General features: G+C 50.6%; 1 protein-coding gene across 1 annotated transcript in view; it reads left to right on the plus strand.

Moving 5' to 3' along the window:
* Positions 1 to 5,771, plus strand: part of SOCS6 (suppressor of cytokine signaling 6) — a 46,774-nt gene extending 41,003 nt beyond the window's left edge. Inside the window, exon 3 of the transcript XR_008425292.1 lies at positions 5,137 to 5,771. The gene's annotated coding sequence lies outside the window, so the exon portion shown is untranslated. The remainder of the gene's footprint in view (positions 1 to 5,136) is intronic.
* The last annotated feature ends 229 nt before the right edge of the window (positions 5,772 to 6,000 follow it).

A 6,000-nucleotide genomic window follows, 5' to 3' on the forward strand; every position in this document is an offset into this window, starting at 1 on the left:
CAACTGCGCTTCTGTTTTGTGCCTCCACGCTGCCACAGTGACCATCACAGCTCCCCTGACCTGGGTGGGCTCTCTGTCCCCTCTCTCTCCCCATAATGTCACCTCTGCTTGGACTGTGTCTCCCCAAATAGCCCTGCTCTGGCAAACTCGTCCTGTTCCTCAGCACTGGTTAGGAGTGTGCCCTGGGTGTCCCTGTAGATTCCATGCTTTTCCTAGCACGTGGTACCACACATGCTGTCGTGAGTGCCTGTGTGGCGTCCACTTCCCCCCCAGGGAAGGATCCTTGAGCCCAGAGCGCGGTACTCAGTAAATGTTTGAGGATTGCATTTCTTACAAAATCCATGTCATGTATCATGGGACTGTGCAATAAAGTAGAACCAGTGTGTAATCAGAAAGTAGAAGCTCTGAGTTCTTATCTAGGCCCTGCTATTTATAGAGGGGAAGAAAATAAACTATGAAAACTCGCCTGATTGTAAGAGTGCTTTAGCAAAAAGTAGACATAAGCAAATAAAAACAGATGCTGCCAGGAAGTAGGACCCAAAGTACAAGGACAGGGAGAAAACAGACAAGCCAGCTGGGCAGCACCTTGGGTCAACAAGGCCCAGCGGAAAGGGGACAGTATCTCCTGGCGTCAGCAAGGGCACGTGACAGTGTAGGAGCAAGGACAGTCCTGCGCCCAGGCAGAGCAGCACCAAGACCACCCCCGGGACAAAAGGAAAGGATCAGTCATGGTTTGGGATAAAAATAGGACATCAAGCCCGAGGGTTTTTTTATTGATGCACATGTCCGCCCCGTATGTCCCTGGTGAAGCCACCGCCGGGACAAATCCGTCTGCCATGTGGCCCTGTGGCATGAATGGCATGGGACAGCTGCTCGGACCTCTTGCCTCGCTTTCTCAACGCGGGCTACCTGTGCGAGAGCTGGCAGGCATTCAGAGTCTGCGTCGGAGCCTCCTTCTCGGTAAAAATGAGGAGGTGTACTTACGTTCTGAATCTTAGACGATATAAAGACATGTATAAAACTGTGTGTGCTTCCTGCCCGTGGCCACGCGGGGAGTGAGCGTAGCTCCAAGGACAGGTACGTGTCTGTGTGCTCTACCCAACCTGGCTGTCACGCACAGCGGCTGTCTTCAAAAGTGGCTTCCTCTGCCAGATGTGGAGCCACTTCTCCCTACGTCTCTCTGATGGCTTGGCCACCTCGAGCCTGTACTCTGCCCACCTTCCGCTCCTGCATTGTACTCGTGGAACCGGGATTTGTGACGTGGTCCTTGTCTGTGTCAGGACCACGGACAGGAAGTCAAGGCCGAGATGCAGGGAGTGGCCACGAGGAAGGGTGCCGCTGAGCAGGCGGGAGGGGTCAGCAGGGGGAGGCCCCTTGTTCAGAAGGCAGAGCGGTGCTGGCTGGTGGACACCGCAGGGGCTCGGGGTTCAGGCTGCCCTCTGCTCTGTCCACCGCGCACGGTCTCCGTGACTGTGAGCAAGTTACTTCCTGGCGTCTCCAAGCCTCGGTTTGCGGTCGGTGGGGTGAGGATACCAGGCGCGGCCTCAGCGGGTTGTTGCAGTGCATCTGTGGGGCTGGCCCATGAGCCCAGACGTACATGCTCAGCGGTTACCTGTTCTGTATTGACTCCTGACATCAGCTTGTAAAACGCGGCGTGACTGTCCCTCCTGAGCATGTGAAGAGAAGGAACTTTAGTCAGTGGCAGTAAATGAAGATGATACTTTTCATTACGTGGCTGATTCGAGTTTTGAAGCAGTTTTGCCAGATACTCAAAAAACAGGCCCTTCCACAGTGCTAGGCTGAATTAGAGGTGCTCCTTAAACTTCAGGAACTTTCTTTTGACCTGTGGTAAGGTCACCGGCCTTTTCTAATCACTTGCTTTCAGAGCAACGTTGTCTTCTGCCCACTCCCTTTCTCCTATTACAGTTTCCTCCGCCCGTGGCCAGGTGCTCGGGGAAGGGACCCTATTTTCCTGAGTGTTTAAGGCAGTTAGAGTGCCCACACTCCCTCTGGGTGAGCAGGCTCATGGCAGGCTTCTGGGGGATCCGGGGGTGGGGGGATGATGAGGAATCTCCCAGAAAAGTTTCATAACTCTAAGATGGACACACCGCAGCTGGAAGGGACTGGACAGTGATGGAGAGAGTCTGCATCCTTGATGTTGTTGCTCATTTGTGATTTCAGCAACCCTGCAACCACCCACCCCACCTGTTACTATGCCACCGAATGAGACTTTCTGTTACGACACGTGATAACGTGGACTTGCTTCCAAGTTATTTCGAACATGTACTTTTGTCACTCACAGTGGAAAGGACCTGAGTGGTCTTATCGCCACATGAATTCATCGAGGTGGTGATTCGTCCGGCTGCTTTTATCACGGGACATTTTGCTGCAAGCCTTTTCCTCAGTAATTAGTATAGATTGTGGGGAAATGGATTTAACTGAGTCTTACTGATGATGATGTAAGAAATGTCCAAATCTGTAGATGGTTTTTATAGGAGTTTATTTGAGCCAAACTGACCACACATGCGAGGGAGTGCTGGCGGGAAGGACAGTTTTGCAGCTTCTTTTGTGCATTTGAAATGAAGGATTGGATGCAAGAAAGGTGGGAGAGAGTAAGGCGGGATCGGATTACAGGACTGTTTACAAGATTATTGTTCTTTTGAGGGTTAAAACCTGCTTCAAAGATGTGTTAACCTAGATGCACAGAACCAATGGACAGGGTTTGCTTCAGGCCAAGATAAACCTTTTACTGAAAAGTTATGTGCCTGCCACATGTCCACCCCCATGACCTGCCCAGATAGGAATTTATGACCAGGTCGCCCCGTGAGATTACTTTCCATAGACCTCCCTTTTTTTTTTTCCTGTCTGTACTAAGGAGAATTGAAAGATGTGACTGACCGTGAGCTTTCAGTTTTAAGATGAGTAGGTTTTGGAGATCCACTGTACAGCACAGTGAATCGAGTTAGTAACCCTGCGTGTGTACTTGGACTTTGCTAAGAACGTACATCTTAAGTGTTCTCTCGACACTCAGGAAAAAGGTGGCCGTGTGACAGGATCGGTGTGTTGATCTTACTTGGCTGTGGCAATCATTTCCCCAGCGTACCGAAAGCACGCTAACTCCTCACGTGGTGCCCGCTCAGTATACACACCTTGCATTTGTCCATTCAAGCCCGGTAAAGCTGGGGGAAAAGACAAGGATGGTGTGACTTCCTGTGTGTGCTGTGGGCAGGTGCCCAGTGGGGGTGGCCACAGGAGGTGACGATAAAGTACTGTGAGAAGGTCCTGAGCCTGCCCAGCTCCCAGCTGCGTCTCCAGGCTGCTCTTGGCCTCAGAGCTGCCCTGCCCACACTACCCCTCCTTTGCGAGGTAGACACCCTCAGGGCCTGAGAGATCAGGGGACACCAGATCCCAGCTCTCTTGTCTGGGTTCAGTTCAGCTCTGAAGGCCATCCAGCTGAGAGTCCCCAGCGGGATACTTCTTGATGTAGAAACAGCTTGAGTTTCTCTTCCTGGTTATAAAAATTATCTTTATACAGGAACCGATTCTGCCGCTCACGTACCTGTCCTTTGAGGTGGCCTGTTTCTGAGTCAGCAGGTAGTCCAGACTACCATTATTTCTGACCAAGATTACCGCAGTGAACTCCGACCTTCCTTCTGGCTTCCAGGCCTCCCCCATTCCCACCCTTTTCCTACAGGGCAACCGGTCATCTAGCTACAAGCCAACCTGGCTTCATTGGTCTAATTCATCAAAACCAGCAGTCAATACTACGGGATGAGTGAATGAATGGAGTGAATTAAATAGAAGATGTCATTGGCTATAATTCTCTCCATTAGCTAATACTTAGATAATAGACAGTCTTATTTGTTTCCAGCTTCCTTTACTAAAGGTTTCCTCTTCCAAGGAATGAATTCTTCCAATATTTCATTCAATTCATCAAGTGATGTTGTGGGACTTAACAAGTAAACAGTAGTGTTCATGTGGTTTATTCCCTAAGGGCTCCTTACATCCTTCATTTTCAAGTTGCTCTCCAGTTTTAAGTAAATGACAATAAGTAATGCTGGTCTCAGTCTCACGTGGCTAGATGTGAGCTCTTTTGTCCTTTCAATCTTGTTGCTTATGGAATATCTATAACCTTTCACACACCCACGCCCTTCACCACCAACACCACCGTCATCACCTCAGCATCTTTTTATTAGTCAGCCGTCATCTGACTCGTGGCCATTAGCCACCCCCCCTTCACTCACTGTTAGGAGCTGAATGGCGCCCCCACCCGCCAAGTCCTATGTTGAAGCCCTAACCCCTGGGGGAGACAGTATTGGGAATTAGGACTTTAGGGAGGTGATTAAGGTTAACTGAGGTCATACAGGTGGGCCCTAATCTGATGGGACTGTAGCCCGATATGGAGAAAAAGAGACACCAGAAAGAAGAAAAGTCTCACCAGAAACCAGCCCTGGCTCCTTGATCTGGGACTTACAGATCCCAGAACTGTGAGAAAATAAACCTGCTATTTAAACCCACAGACTGTGGCCTTCTGCTGTGGCGGCCGAGCCGACTGCAGTGCTCACATTGCCGTGGCCTCTCTGCTCTCTTCTCTTTTATCTAGACCCCCGAGTGGGGCTGCGTGTTACCCGGAGCCCAGCACCTTCATCACTGGGCTTGAAAGGAAGAGAGTGGGCAAGAGGTGGGTGAGGACACAGGGCGAGAAAGAATAGTGACTCTTGGTTTCCAGCACCTGGAAGTCTTGGGGTTCCCACAATGAAGAGCAAATGAGCGTAAGGTCATGGAGGAAGGTGATGGGAGAAAGGTCATCATTGTTCCGGTGGACATCTGGGTGGGGTACCCCTCATCCTTGGACGGCCTGCTCTGGTGGACGCTTTCCAGGAGAGTGGGCTCAGCATCCGTGGTGGGGGGAGGTCTCGTGAGTAAAGGCTGGATGCTGTTCTTCTCTCTAGATTTTTCTAATTACCTTAAAACACACATGGATTCACCGCCAGAGCCAGCCTCGAGCCCAAAACAATGTCAGCAATAACCTCTCTTTAACAGTATCTGGCTTACACTTGCACAACTTAGAGGCAAAGGGAAAGTTTTCTTTGCAAGTTTCATTCATGAATATAAAGTCTGTCTGTTTTTCCCCAGGGAGGGATTGAGGAAACAGCATGTGCCTGGGGGAAGACAAGGGGAGCGTGTCAGTTACATGGAGGCGGGACCGAAAGTGAAGACCAGTGGCTGGAGGTGAACGTGGGGCCAGAGCCCCTCCCCACTCAGGATTCTGCCCCAGCCCATACACTCCGGTTCTCCAGAACATGCAGAAACAAAAATGGCACGATCACTGCCTGTGCTCCTCGGTCACACACGGCCTCAGCAAGCACAGCAGCAACAAGTGGGAGAAGCAAAAACACGTGGCCACGTTTCGTTCCTTCTTCGAGTTTCTTCTCCTTGATTGGGTCGGTGATTTTCCCGGATCCCAGCCCAGGGTGCTATCTGGGTGGACAGCAGCGTGGGCTCCCACTTGGGGTGTCAGGGTCATGCTCGCCTCACCTGCGGTCCCCTTTAGCCTCCAAGTCGGCTTCAGGCCGTCAGGGGACCATACAACATTGTCCCCACTCCCTGTGGTATTGGGGTGGGGACTGTACTTCATGGGACTCACTTTGTAATTTATATAAATGCCTACCCACTCTGCTGTCCACTGGAAACTAATATAATACTGAATGTCCACTGTGATTGAAAAATTAAAAATAAATGCTAAACCATCACCTAAAAGGATACAAACACAGGCCCTACATTGCCCTGCTTTCATGGAGCGGCGAGGCTGTGGAGCTCGGCAGTGGGTGAGGGGTGTGTGAGGGGATCCGTGGGTCCTGTAAACGTCGTTCAATAAAGAATTTTATATATATAGTATATAAAATATTATATATTCAGGGCTCTGGGCACTTAGGGTTGTTTCTGGTTTTTTATAACTAAACCCCGCCAGGGGCCTGAGTTACTTACCATGGGCTCTGG

Source organism: Desmodus rotundus, chromosome 10 (genome assembly GCF_022682495.2).
Source record: "Desmodus rotundus isolate HL8 chromosome 10, HLdesRot8A.1, whole genome shotgun sequence".
Classification (NCBI taxonomy): Eukaryota; Metazoa; Chordata; class Mammalia; order Chiroptera; family Phyllostomidae; genus Desmodus; species Desmodus rotundus.